Source organism: Chinchilla lanigera, unplaced genomic scaffold, assembly GCF_000276665.1.
Source record: "Chinchilla lanigera isolate Chin_1 unplaced genomic scaffold, ChiLan1.0 scaffold00011, whole genome shotgun sequence".
Classification (NCBI taxonomy): domain Eukaryota; kingdom Metazoa; phylum Chordata; class Mammalia; order Rodentia; family Chinchillidae; genus Chinchilla; species Chinchilla lanigera.
The window spans coordinates 9,542,374-9,557,983 of record NW_004955412.1 but is presented as its reverse complement, the minus strand read 5'-3'; positions in this window follow the sequence as shown (position 1 = coordinate 9,557,983).

Below are 15,610 nucleotides of genomic sequence, written 5' to 3'. Positions count from 1 at the left end.
TTGCGCTTGCCAGGCAGGCGCTTTTGCCGCTGAGCTAAATCCCCAGCCCCTAGCCATCTTATTTTTGACAAAGGGGCCAAACATGTTCACTGGAAGAAAGATAGCCTTTTAAATAAATGGTGCTGGAAAAACTGGATGGACATATATCAAAGACTAAAACTAGACTCATGTCTATCACAGTGCACTAAACTAAAGTTAACATGTATCAAAGATTTAAATATTAAAACAGAAACACTAAATCTACTGGAAGAGAAAGTAGGTAGAAATCTTAAAGACATAGGGGTAGGCAGAAATTTCATGAACGAAAACCAAACTGCATGGGAAATGCTTCAAAGGATCAACAACTGGGATCTCATCTCTTGAAAAGTTTTTGCACATCAAAAGAAATCAGCAACAGAGTAAAAAGAAAACCCACAAGTTGGGAAAAATTTCAGCCGACTACCCCTTGGACAAAGGACTTCTATCTAGAACCTATAAAGGATTAAAAAAAATCAGGCCCCCAAAATTCAAAGACCCAATCCAAAAATGGGCATCTGAGATGAAGAAATACTAATGGTGAATAAATATAAGAAAAAATGTTCAACATCATTGGTCATTCAAAAAATGCAAATTAAAACAACACTGAGATTTCATCTCATCCCAGAAGGAATGGCTGTCATTAAATCAACCAATAACAAATGCTGGAGGGACTGTAAGGGAAAAGGAACACTTCCCCACTGCTGGTGGGAGTGTAGATTGGTGAAACTATTGTGGAAATCAGTGTGGACGTTCCTCGCAAAACTAGGATTAGAAGTCCCACTTAACCCAGCTATTCTCCTTTTGGGTATTTTCCCAGAAGAATTAAAAACATCATACTACAGTGATGTATGTGCACCCATGTTTATAGCAGCACAATTTGTCATAGCTAAATCTTGGAAACAACCCAAACGGTCATCAACTGAGGAATGGATAAAAACGATGAGGTATTTTTTATACAATGGAGTATTACTCTGCTATAAAAAAGATAAACTTAAGGCTTTTATAGGTAAATGGATGCAATTTGAAACCATACTCAGAAGTAAAATCAGACACACATATGTAGGCATCATATTGCCTCCCTAGTATAAGAACTTGAAAGAGTAAATAAATCCCAAAATGTACAATAGATATTATAAAAGGGAAAGAAATTGCTCAAAGGAAGGAACAACTGGGATGGGGGAAAGGAGAAAAAGAAAGAAAGGAGGAAAGGGAAAAAATATATATATGGAGAGCTAGAGTAATTGTACTGCTGATGTCTAATGGTTTATTGAAAGGAAAACTTAATGCCTAATTTTTTTTTCTTTTTGACCAATTTGGCATGCTTATATCTGGTAATCTGACAAACTAATTTGAAGACAACAACATGCAATATAGCAACTATTGGAGAATTCCTACCATCTTGTTTAATGAAACTCTGTATCATTTCTAAATTTTTTGTTTTAATTTTTTATTCTCTTTAATGGTTTGAGCAAGCGTGCATTCTTACATGTGGTAATCAGCATCTTCATTGAGATAATAATATGTAATGCAACAACCATTGTTGATTCCTATCATTTTGTTCTGAAACCCTGTATCATTTTTATTGTTTTTGCTTTGTTTTGTTTTTGTCTATGTTGTTGGTATTTTGCTATTGTTCTTTTTTATTATTCTCTTTAAAATTAAAAAAACAGAAACATTTAAACTTCTGGAAGAAAAAATAAGGAAAAACACTTCAAGACCTAGGCATAGGCAAGCGTTTCCTGAACAAAATTCCAGCAGCACAAAAAGGAACACCAAGAAGGAACAAATGGGGTTATATTAATTTAGAAAGCCATGCAGCAAAGGAAACAATTAACAAATGAGGAAAAGTTCTTGCTAACTGTTCTGATAGAGTACTCATATCTGGAGTATATATAAAGAACTTTAAAAAATTAGACCCTAGGAAACAAATGACCCATTCAAAGAAATAGGCAAATGAAATGAGTAGACACTTCTCAAAAGAAGTACAAATGGCCAGTAAGTACATGAAAAAAATGCTCAGCATCTTTAGCCATTAAAGAAATGCAAAATAAAACAATTTTGAGGTTCTATCTCACCATAGTGAGAATGGTTATTATTAAGAAGACAGAAAATAACAAATGTTTGAGAGGATGCTGGGGAAGAAGGAGCCCTTTGCACTGCTAGTGGGAAGGTGAACTAGAATAACCACTATAAAAATCAGTATGTAAATTCTTAAAAAAAAAATTAAAAATAGAAATTTCATTTGCCCAGCTATCCCTCTCCTGAGTATCTCCCCAAAAGAGTTAAAAACATCATACTGTAGTGATATATGTAAACCATATTTATAGCAGCAAAATTCATAATAACTGAAGTATGTAAACAGGCTAGATGCCCACTGACAGATGAAAGGATTAAAAAATACACAATGGCCTATCATGCAACTATAAATAAGGATGAAATTCAGACATTTGTAGGAAAATGGATAAAATCTGAGACCATCATGTTAAGTGAATTATATCAGGCACAGAAGGTTAAATATTGCATAGTTTTGTTCATATGAGAAACTCACAATATAAATAAGTTGAAGTGTGAGATGAAGAAGAGATGGCAGGAAATAGGGAGGGAGAATTTTTGTAGTCGAGGAAGGAGGACAGGAAAATGGGCAGAAGGGATGGTAGGGAGACGGAAGAGAGGATAAAATGATCAAGACATAAAACCCTCAAAATGCATCTAATGATTATGTATCACAAGCATATACCAATGAAATTAATTTTTAAGAACCAAGGATGAAGTCTGCTCCTTGTTGTTTCACTTATGTCTATGTGTTTGTTAATATGTTTTGGCTCTTTTATCTCTAAAAACAAAATTTAAAAAAGTTTCTTTTTGTTGATTATTTTAGGCTTCTAAATTTTAGGGTTAATTTTCACATTGCAATAGGTAAATAACAGAAACTTGACACCTACGCCTTGAAGGAGGAAGGATTTCGTTTAGCTCATAGTTTCAGGAGATTCTCTGTGTGGCCAGCAGCCTCCAAGGCAGGAACCTCCTGGCAAAAAGTCCTGGCAGAGCAAAGCTGCTGAGTTCATGGTGGCTGGAAAGCAGACAAGGGGAACAGTGCCAGAGAGGAGCAGGGTAGGGACCGTACATAATATGCAGGGTTACATCTCCGTAACACACCCAGATACAACCAGGGATGTGCTTTTCTGGTCTACCAGGTGTTTCTTGATCCGTTGAAGTCGACAAAGCAGTCCTCAGTAGAATTAGGTCTGTCTGTGTATTAGCCAACTTCCTGCCACTGGGATAGAGTACTTGACCTCTGCAGCTTAAATGGGGAGAAGGTTATTCTGGTTCACAGTTCAGTCCACAGTCAGGTGGCTCCAGAGTGGAAACAGAATGGCAGACTGGTCTGACAGAGGAAAAAGTGCTCAATCCTTGGCAGCCAGGAAACAGGGAGTGAAAGGAGGAGAAGGCGGGGAGGGAGACACAACCCTTCAGGTCTCGTTCCCCAGGGAGGGCCTCTTCTGACCCCACCCCACCTTTGCACGGCACAGTCAGCTATGAACTCATTAATGGGAGAATCCACTGAAAAGTATAGCGTTCCCATGATCCAGTCACCTTCCAAACACGTGACACCTTGCAGAGGCATTTTAAATTGAAACCATGAAAGTATGTTTCCTTTAGGGTTTGGGTAAAATTTCAGGTGAGAGAGATGAGTATGAGGTAACTTTTCCAGACACAGAAGACTTCAAGGAGTTGTAATTACCTATAGGGTGGAACACATAGATTTTATATGTTTTGCAGGGAAACAAGAATATTTATATAGATGCATGCAGTGAAGACTGAAAAAGAGAACATGTCAGTGCAACTAAGAATGAAAAGAAACCTCATATATGCTCAGATGATCTAACACACCTCTGTCACTCTTAGGATAAAATGAAGTACCACCTGTACCTCATTCAGCCTCTTACTATTCTTAACTTATTATCATTAAAGCAGGGCTCCGGAGCAGGAAACTGTCATGAAAATGAACATGCATTATCTTTATTACAAAAGCGCCATTCATTTACATTAAGTGCACAACATACAAATTTAACTTATTCTATTTTGTTGTATTTTGTTAGCCAAAAATATCAGTGACAGTTTTGGTGATTATTTTCCATTTTTTTTTTCAAGCAGTTACAATCTCTATGCAATTGAATTTGAGCCATGATATCTTTTTGGGATTTATTTTTTAAAATTATTCTGTGTAATGCTAAATTTGCAATGCTTCATTTGTCACTGCTGAGAGAAAGAACAGATACTAAAATATTTTGAGCCAAAGCTTTACAAAGATGAAAAGAAACTTCAAACACTGATTACTAATTCGTATTTTACACAAAAAACCAGGAGCACTGAAGAGACATTTGACAAGAGTCATATTTTGGCATTATTTTCCTTTGGGAGTTTAAGATTTTTAGTTGGTGTTTTGGGTAGTTAGAATCCCAAAGGTGAATTCCAATCTGAGCGACTGGCTCAGGAGTTCTGGAAGGCTTTCAGGAGAATCTTACCTGCATAAAGGTGAAAAAACTCTATAACTCTGGGGCTTAGGGTTTCACATGAAGTAGTATGGGAAGAGGAACTGTCAATGCTACCAAAACCTATAAACTCCTCAGAGTTGTGATTCTTAACCTACCTCTAAGACCGATGCATCACTTAAATTATAATGTTCAGCTTAGTTCCCAGTGCTGTAAGAGGAAAAGGCCCTGCTGCCTTTTTGGATTCTTGGTAAAAGAGATATTCCTTCTTTCATTGGAGATGTGTGATCAATTGCAGACATGATCATGAACAGAGGACTTCAATGAGGTCAGCATCTATAGCCACGATGGGAGTTGTTGAAGAAGGATTTCACCCTGTGTCTACTTTGATATCATGCATATTTTCTGATCTTAAAAATAACATTCAGATTCCAGCTTATGAGGTTGCCATGCAACAGATGCTTACAATATATACTCCATCCAGACCCCTACCCTACCTTTCATCTTTACCCCATTGGTGATAGCCTATACTTGATTTATATCATCAGATAATTCACAATATTAGTCAGTTTTTTCTGTCACTGGGTCAAAATACCCTACACCTGTAACTTAAAGGAGGAGAGGTTTATTTTGGTTCAGTTTCAGTGAATTCAGTCTGTGCTTGTCTGGTGTGAAGGCAGAAATAGTGTGGCAGAATGTCATGGTGGAAGAAAGCTATTCATCACATGACACCCAGAAGCAGAGAGAGAAGGGAAGAGCTGGGGACTAAAATTTTCCAAGTCATCTCCCCAGCTATCTGCTCCTTCCAACCAGGTCTGACCTCCAAAAGTGAGACTTCTGAGGGGAAATTTTAGATCCAAACCATAATACTCTGACCCCAGCCCCCAAAGGCTCATATCCATCCCATGATGCAAAGTGAATTTAGTTCATCTATAAGAGTCACCAAAGTTTTAACAGATCTAGCATCGCTGAAAAGTCCAAATCCAAAGTATCTGAGACCAAGGCAAATTCTTGGCTCTGAGTCCCTGTAAAATTCCAAAAGAAAGTTAAAGCCTTCCAATATCCAATGGCACAGTATACATATTCCCATTCCTAAAGGGAAGAAGAGGGGAATAGACCAAAATAAGACGAAATCCGGCAGGACAAACATTACGTCTTGTAGCTCCATATCTGGTACCCAGGTCAGGTTGTGGTGTGATATGACCTCCAAAGGGCTTGGGCAACTTTGCCTCTATGGCCTTTATGGTTAAAGCCAATGTGGCCTCTCTTCTGGGCTGGCTCTCCTCACTGCCTATAGCTTTCCTCAGTTGATGTTCCACGTTCCTGGCATCTCCAACATCCTGGGGTCTCCACTGCACCGTCGGCTTCCCTCTCATAGCTACATGCACTGCTACATGCAAAAGATGTTCCACTGGAAAATTAATTAAGCAGGCTAAGTTGAAGGGTATTATGGCAACACATGCTGGTCTCCTGTGGAGGGTGAGTGTGGGAAGATAAAAGGTGAAAGAAACTAGCATTTACTGATTATTTGATACATGCTAGGCACTGGGCTAGTTGCTTATTGGGTGATAAGGTCTTTCTCTGATTCCCACTAGACTTTCACGAAACTCCCAAGTTAGATACCATTGACCTCATTTGGAAGGAGAGGAAACTAAGAAGGTTAAATAATACTGTGATCATTATTTGAGCTTGGTTTGGACTTAGGCTCATCCAACTCATGTTATTGTCCCAAGAATTTGAGAAGGAATATGACTGCCCTTTGAATTGTTTGGACATCTTAGAGTTTTAAGAATTTCATGTTGTAGGCTACCCTTCATTCAGTGTGTCTGAATACATGTATGTGTGATAGCATTGATAAGTGGATAGAGCTCCAGCTATTGTGGAAGGCTGAATTATTTAATAAGATTGATCAAGCAGATATGTGATTAAACCCTTGCTGACTTACAGTCTATTCTGTCCAAGCAGTAGGAAATAAAATTAATTCTCATTAATTTGATTATCACAATTTAGAAGGAAATTGGCAACATATTTAACTCTGGTTCTGAATTCTACCTTGACAAATTCTTTCTCTAAGCTGGAAATACTTCTTGAGGACTATTTGTACTGTATTATTTTTCAGTCAAGTGCAGTAAAGACTCAACTAGAAGTTGAGATAACTATCATTTGAAGTGGGTATTACAGCTAACATAAATTTAAAGGTCAATCCAAAAGGTAAATTGGAAGTCTCTCCACTCTTGTTTATGTATATCAGGAACAAGAAACAATGTAATGAGAAGAGAGAAAAAGGACAGGAAACTATTTTTAAAAAGCAAAACCTTAATATTTGCATATTTTGATCCATTTCTACTATCCTAGTGAAATCATTATGCTTTCCATTATTAATGGTAATTCATGCATTTATTCAAAAGGTGTTTCTGGATACACGAGTGAAATTTTCAACTTTATTTTATACATTTTACATTGACAGATAAATGGATACCCATATGCATTTACCGTGTACAATGTCTTCAAGTACATGTACATTGTGGGATAGCTAAAGTTAGCTAACTAATAAGTGCAATACCTCTCATAGTTATCATTTCTGTGGAGTAAACACTTTACATCCACTCGGAGTATTTTTAGTGACTACACCGTATTATTGCTGACTACACTTACCATGTTCCAGAGTAGATCTCCCAGACATATTCCTCCAGTGTAACTGATATTTCATATCCTTTCACCAACACCTGTTGTTCCCTTCCCCTACCCACCCAGCCCCTGGTAACACCATTCTACTCTGCACTTCTAGTAGGTCAACCTTTTTAGATTCCACACATAATTGGGATCATGCAGCATCTGTCTTTTTGTGCTGGACTTATTTCACTTTACATGTTCTTCAGGTTCATCCACATTGGTGTGTATGTAAATGAGTGCAGCCCTTGTATGCAGTATGGAGGTTCTTTAAAAATCTGAAATAGAACTATATGATCCAAGGATCTCATTCCTAGGTAAGTGTCTGAAAGAAATGTAGTATGTATAAAAGTTATCTGTACTTCTGTGCTTATTATTATTATTTTTTTGTCTTTTTTTGAGACAGGGTCTTGCTATGCAATTCAGGTTGGCCTTGAACTCACTTCGTAGCCCAGGCTGGTCTCAAAGTCACAATGATCCTCCTACCTCAGCCTCCTGAGAGTGCTGGGATTACAGGCGTGCACCACCATGCCCAGCAGTACTTCCGTGCTTATTGCAGCATTGTTTGCCATAGTTAGGATATGGAATCAACTTAAGTGTCCATCAGTGAGTGAATGGGTGAGCAGACCTCTGAGTCTGTCTCTGAGGATTATCTTGTGTATACACGTCACCCTGGAAGAACTGTTAAATTTCGGCTTTCTTTCACAAAGAATATTCCTGTTTAGATGATCATTTATACTGCCACCTGCTTGCTGAACCCCTACTATGTGGTAGGACTCAGAGACAGACACAAAAACGAGCAAAAGAAAATGAATTCCTATCCACAAGGAGGTTATATTCTAGTGGAAAGCCAAAAAAATGAAGGAAGAAATAAAAAAATGACAGGGTAATATGAAGGAATCAAAACAAGACCTCTGATAATGGTTGAAATCAAGAGAATATGCTGATGATGTTGTTTGGGAATGGAGAAGGAGGGTAACGGAGAGGGACAATGCCCAGACCATGCGGGGACCAGGATCCAGACCAGCGTGAGAAGCCTGGATCAATTCTATGCATAATAGGAAACCAAAGAAGAGATTTTAAAATAATTTTAATTGTATAACATTTAAAGGTTGAGGGTGTGGCTCAGTGGCAGAGTACTCGCCTACCATGTGCAAGGTCCTGGGTTCAATCCCCAACACCAACAACAAGAAAGAAAACCCGTAAAGCATTCAGTTTGCATTTTAATATAGAGTAATATAAAAGTAAAGTTCTTTGTGATTTCTACCTAGATAATCTAATAATATTTTTGATGAAAAAGAAAGGCTTTGTTTTTACACCCCCCACACACACCTTTTTTTCCCCCCTGGTTCTTATAGATTTCCCAGAGGAAGTCATTATTAAACAATTACTTATGTTTTCTTCAAAATTTTTGTGCAAAAACATAAACATTTGTTTGTATACACATGTATAAGTGGAATATTTACATCAGATTCTGTACCTTATATTTTCACCTAAAAATATATCTGCACTTGCACATACAGATTATATCATTCTTATTAAAAGCTACATGTTATTGTATTCTATGGATGTGTGATTTTTAAATAATCAACTATTAATTGATATGTTTGCCTTTTTGTTTTGTAATAAATAATACATCCAAAACATCTTTGTATGAGCATCTTGGGATAGTTTTGCAAGTGTTATCATTGGGAATCATTTTTGCCTATTTTCGAACTTTTGAAAGAAAGTGTTGAACTGTCCTTTTAGAATGACTTTGATTTAAAACTACTCTCAAAGTATGTGAGAGTACCTCGTTCCCTACATCCCCTTGAATACTGGATACCAGTAAATGTTTTCATTTTTGCCTACTTGGTAAACAGCAAATTGTATCTTGATGTGTTCTAAAATGAATTTCCATGAATTGTGAATAGGAGTGGGTTTCTTTTCTTGTAGTTTTTCTATATTTTGTGACTACTCATGCATTTTAACCAGTTTCCAACTAAGCTGTTGATCTATCTGAACTCCTTATGAAATGATCAATGTATAATTATGAAAAATATGCCTGGTAATACTGTAACAAATATATTATCACAGCTTGATGTTTTCTAACCCAGGGTTTTGATTTCAGGTAGTCAAATTTATGTCATGATTTCAAAGGCCTTTTCCATTCCCACAACACGAATAAATTATAACTAAGTTCAGCTACCTTTCATCCAAAACTCTTACTTTGAATAGTTTTAAGAAAGGGAAATGTGGTTTGATTATATGTTAAAAGTTCGTTTTTGGTTCTATTAATGCCTAGATTTAAGGAAAGCAAGAATGGATGCAGAGAGACCCGTAAGGTTGTAGAGACAGAGATGGTTCCTGCTGAGTATCTTCAGCAGGAGGACCGTTGCAAGATAGCTCCAAAACTGTGTGGGCAGGGATTCACTATGCATTAGTATAGGTACTAATGGGTAGGGATGAATCACATCTCTTTTCTAGGTTTTTTGCTTCTGCCCCTGGAAGGATGTCAGTGACACTCACAGAAATATAAAGGATTGGAGTCGGTGGCAGAGATATTTTGTGAGAGAAAATATACAGTTCTGGTATAGACATGTAATACGTCAGGGCAAAGGGGAAGGCGTCAACAAAGGAAGCGAGGAACTGTTATGCTGTAGATCTAAGATAACCCCCTGCAGTCTCACGTGTTCACAGATGGGGCTTTTGCAAGGTGATTGGATAATGGGGTGCTGTGCTCCTCAATGGAGTAGTCCTTCGGTGAGTCCATAGCTGGCTGTGCTGTGAGGCAGGGAAGTGGGGTGCTGTTGGAAGGGGTGGAGCTCTGAAGGGATAATGTGGAAGGGGTTTTCTTATCCCTTGCTCCTCTCTTCTCTCTCTCTCCCTCTGCTTCCAGGTTCCCTTCTACTATGAAGTTTGTCTTTTTTTTTTTTTTTCCTTCCGGTACCAGGAATCGAACTCACGACCTTGCGCTTGCCAGGCAGGTGCTGTTCCGCCAAGCTAGATCCCCAGCCCCAAAGTTTCTGTCTTGGAGTCTACTAGTCATGACCAAATGCTCTGAACCTGTGAGCGAAAATAAACCTCTGCTTTACCATGTGAGGACCAGGAATTTGTCCTAGTCATGGGAAAGCTAATAAAGGAACAATGGCTAGAGACAAAGGAGAAAACTCGGGGGGAAAGGGTACTGCTGAAGCAGAGAGGAGGTGGTGTCCTGTTGGGAGCAGTCTGCTCCTCTGAAAGCTGGTGAGAAGGCAAATAAAGAGATTGAGGAATGCTCAGAATTTGGCGGTCTCAACAGGAAAGTCTCAGTGAGGCTGTTGGGAGGAAGATTTGATGGATTGAGCCTGGAAGGTGGCTACATATTGATCACATTATTACCCAATCTTCCAACTCTTATGGCATCAGCATAGCGCTGTCTACTTTGAGTTTACGCCAATAGTCTCATTTTGATCATTACGCGTATTACGTCTCTGTCATTAGATACCTAGTTCCTTTGTTACCCTGTTGTTATCACACATTCAATATTTTCTCCTTTTTTTTGGAAAAGAATCTTAATGCTTTCCAGAGAACTGTGCCTTCCCTACAGTCGTCCTCAGTGGTACTTGTTTTCAATTCCAAAACCCAAACAAGCCTAGAGATGGGAGAACAAGTCCCTCTCAGCTTCCCACTGATGCTCACTTCTCTTTTCTAGAGACCATTTTCACTCTTTCTTTTCTAAATGTTTCTGTCTTTGAATCTTATGCCATTAGGTATATATGCACTACCACCCACTGTTTCTTTAATTTTCATATTCCTGAAGCATTTCCTTTTATTTTCCCATCATTTTAGCTTCTGTATAACCAGAACTCTTTAATAGTACTCTTGCTATAATTCATAATTTTTCAATATACTTGGTCCTTCTAACACTAACACCTTATTCTTTTTTTTTTTTTTTTTTTTTTTACTAACACCTTATTCTTTGAAGTTGTCTCTTCCAGGGGTCTGTCTTTCACTGTCCCTCAGCAGCTCAGTCCCGTGGAGATATCTTAGATTTTACTAAATGTGACTTCCTCTGTTGTGGTTTGTGTCTAGATGTCCCCTTGAAGCCTCCTGCAGTCTTGCAGCAGGCTGCTAGAGTTTTTATTGACTCATGGTCCAATGCTGGGGTTCTGGGTGTGAGTGCCACACCCGCCCTCGGGTGGGTAGCCTACAAACAATGTAAGGGTGGGAAACAGGCTTGCACTTTCTGCTCCTCTCTTTGTGCTCTTGTTGCTTTTGCTGTTTTCTACCCTCCATGAACTGTAGCCCTCTGCCATGTGCCACTCTGCCTTGGAGCCAGCCAAATATGGACTGAATTCTCCACAAACTGTGAGCTAAGTAAACCTTCCCCTCTTTAACTTTGGGCATCAGGTATTTTGTCTCAGCAGCAAGAAAGTAATGAAGACACCCTCCTTCATCTCAATTTTGTCTTCTCTTTCCAACTTTTCCTACAGACCCATTTCTTTACATCTGTTTTCTAGGAACTCTTCACAATAGTTATTCACGCTCATTATCTTAACTATTTTTAATTTATTCTCCCTCTTTCTCTTATACCTGTTCATATGAGGCTAGCTAAAGTGGACTCCATGATGATCCTTGAACTCTACAGGTGAGAGGAAACCCCTTACCCACTTCACATTGTTAGAATGTCAGTAAGGTCCACCCAAACCACCTCGTTTTAAATGGCAACCTCTCACTGCCCTTTCTCTTTCACTTTATATTGTCCCAAATGTACTTACCTTATTCTAACATGCAATATAAAGTTATATTTTTGTGACTGTTGCTTGTTCTCTCTCTTCTTGTTAGAGTATAGACTCTAGAGGGGCAGGGAGTTTTGTTCTTCCTTGTATCATAAGCATTTAAAATAACATCTGGCTGTCAGTATTCAATAAATATTTTTGATTTATTGATTAATGTTTTTCAAGGAATGAATAGTTCCTAAACCACAAGGCAGTCAGGTTCCCATTGTGGTAGTCAGGTGCTGGAGTCTGAGCTCTTAATCAGCCAGTTATCTTTCCCTTCAACCTTGCGTTAGGCAAAGAGAAGATGCTGAATGCGCAAAGACCAAAGAAATTGGCTCAGACGTTTATTACTCTGTAAGACATGACCAAATGGGCCTACTTATCATTCATAACATTTCTAAAATCTATTAGGCTCTCTAGGGTCTGTTTACTGAAATCAATACTACAAGCCACATTATTAAAGAATTATGATGGCAAAATTGAATGCTTGAGTGCTTTTGATACTCAGCCAACGATGTAGGCATGCAAAGTCAAAAGAAGACTGACTGTCCTTTTTAATCTTTGTGACAGGTTAAGTATGATCTTTGTGAACAAGGAAGGAAGAAAAATGAATAGCTTCCAACATTATGAGTCTGTGATAAAATTAACCTGAATCTTTCTGGAAAGTTCTGCAGACTAGACAATTTTCTCAAATTCTGACCTTTAAAGAACTGATGATGATGACAAAGAGGAAAACTATGTAAAGAGTGATGGCGAGGTAGCTCAGTTCTGCCTTTTGGTTAGATCTCTAGATGAAATGAAATGTGTAAATCTCACATTTTCAAGAGAGGCTCTGTTGTCTTTCACATTGTGTTTGCAGGTAAGTCTTGGATTTGTTATTTTAGAAATAACTTGTCAATATTGGAGAAGTACAAAACTTTGCAAGTTTATTCCTAAGGTTTTCATCCCTATTCTCCTAATAGTGTGGGTGTGTATATTTGTGTATGACTGAGGATGTGGGCATTAGAGTGGGTGATATTTGTTAAGAACAGTGTGTATTTGCTATGATCTCTTTTCCAAAATACCTCATAATCCACTAATTAATATTTAAGAATTCATATGTTCATATGTGTGTAAACTTTTAGTCATCAGTCTAAATGAGACATTCAACTAGCTGATGGGATCAAAGGCGTGTGTGTGTGTGTTTGTTCATTAGATAAGAGATGTTGATGCCGATGTTTGTAACTTAAGATACTTTAAGGGGGAGCAAATCTGGATGGAGTCCTATAAAATGTATTTGAAAATCTTATAGTTCCAGCTACTTGAGAGACTGATATTGGAGGAGCAATTGAGGTCAAGAGCTAGTAGCCAGCCAGAACAATATCATGAGACCCTACCCTATGATTAGTCATCATGAGATTAGGTGGTGGTGTTTGGGGTGAGTGCTGTGGTGGGAAGTTTTGGATGTTGCAAAGAAAAACAGGAAAAGAAATGTTTAACAAGTACTTGTTAAGTAAATAAATGAATAAATGGAAAATTGAATAAATAGTTTGTATTTCAAAAGAATGAGAGATTGGATATTTTTTGAATACAGAGGGTGATCCTAAAATTTATTTGACACGCTGTACGGGATGTCTGTGGGAACATATTTCAGAGACCACAATGATTTAAGTGTAGTTAGGAGTGAGCAGAGCATTTTTTAAAAAGAAATTTTCTCTTTCCCTCTCAAATGTATATAATAATTTCACTTGTCTTAGTGACTTTCCCCTTAAAATAAATTTTGTTCATCTTGACTTGCAAATGAAAGATGAGATGACCCACATCTAGTAATTTGAAGCTGGTCTTCCTTTCAGGCAGTAGTTGGAAAGAGAGATACGCTGATTGTTTTGAAAAGTCATTCCTTGTCTTTACAAGCTGTTTGGTGCTTTCAGGTTTAAATACAGAACGAAGACAAAACTCATCTCTTCCTTGCTATGGAAGTGAGAAAGGAAGTGTTTCTTTCCAAGAACTTTGCTCTGTTCTGTTGTCTTTTCCTATCTTTCAATCTCTCCTCCTCTCTCATTACTGTTCCCCAATCCCTCTCTCATCACACACGCAAGCACATGCCTGCACACATGCAGACACACACACCTGTATCGTGTATATAGGCAGACGTATATATTTTAAAGATTTTTTCTGTTGCATTTGGATAGGAGAGGAGACAGTTCTTAGGGCTTGTGCCTGACGTATGCTGAGCACCAGGAGTTAGTCCATCTGTTTGCACATCCTCAGTGCTGAATTTTATTTTAGAATATTAAGGTAGTTGCTTCTGGTTATGATACTTTCTTCTGAACAAGTTGAATCTCTTCTTACGAGTAAAATGAAGTCTATGACTTGAATTTGAGTAGAGCTATGCCAAAATCTGAAAATCTTCCATGGTTCTGTTTTGGGGCTGAACATTCATGCGTCAATAACTTTATGGACCCCCAGAACTGTGGGATTTTCCTGGCCTGTTACTTCCACAACTGCTTCTTAACTAAGGCACATTTTAGTTTAAGTTTGAGAGTGTTTAAATGTTTTAAAAACCATCTGGAAGAAAGAGTGAATTAGGATTCTTCAGAGATATAAAATCAGTAGGATGTGATTGTGTGTGTGTGTGTGTGTGTGTGTGTGTGTGTGTGTGTGTGTGTGTGTGTATAGGGCGCTTATTATATGGAACTGGCCCCCGTGGCTATGGAGGCTGACAAGCCCTACAATCTGTGCTTAGCAAGCTGTACTCCTGGAGTGGACAATAGTGTAGATTCAGTTCAGATGCTGCAGTCTGGAGACCTAGGAAGAGAGGATGTTCTTTCAGTTTGAGTCTGCAGGCAGGGAAAAAAATGATGACCCGGCTCAAAGGCAGTCATTAGGAGACATTCCCTTTGATCTGGGGAGAGGCAACTTTTTCTTTTCCTCTGGCCTTCAGCTGATTGGGTGATGCTTACTCAGTCTATCAATTTGGATATCACATTTACCCAGAAACCTCACAGAAATACCCACGATAATGTTTGACCACATATCTGAGTACCCAGTTGCTTAGCCAAGTTAAGACATAAAACCAATCATCACCATGCTACCTCACCTACTTGACTCCCACGCACATCCTCTCACATCACAGAATCTCCAGATGAAGACAACAGCAAGGGTAGAATTGTACCTAATGCAATATGCTATTTTGCACATGGTGGAATGGCATGGACTAAAAGTTTGTGACTCCTTCAAAATTCACATGTTGAAGTCCCAACTCCCATTGTGGCTGTGTTTACAGAGGAGATCTTTAAGGAAGTAATTCAAGTTAAATGAGGTCATGAGGACAGGGACTGATCCTGTAGAATCAGTGTCTTTATAATAAGAATCATCGGAGAGCGTTTCTGTGCCCCTCATGTACACATAGAGGCAAAATACAGGAGTACAGAAGGGAAGGTGGATGTGTGCCAGACAGGCTGGAGGCCTCCTTAGCACCCGGACCTCTCAGAACCTTGCTCTTGGATTTGCCAGCCTCCATAATTGTGAGAAATAAACTTCTCTCTCTCTCTTTTTTAAAGTGACAGCTTGAGAAGGCTAAGACAAAGAGAAATTTGTAGACCCGAGGAATTTTGGTTGTTGGGCTTCTTCCTATTAGGGATTTTTTTAAAAAGTACATTCATTACAGGTTTCTTCTTCTTCTTCTTTTTTTTTTTTTTTTTTTTT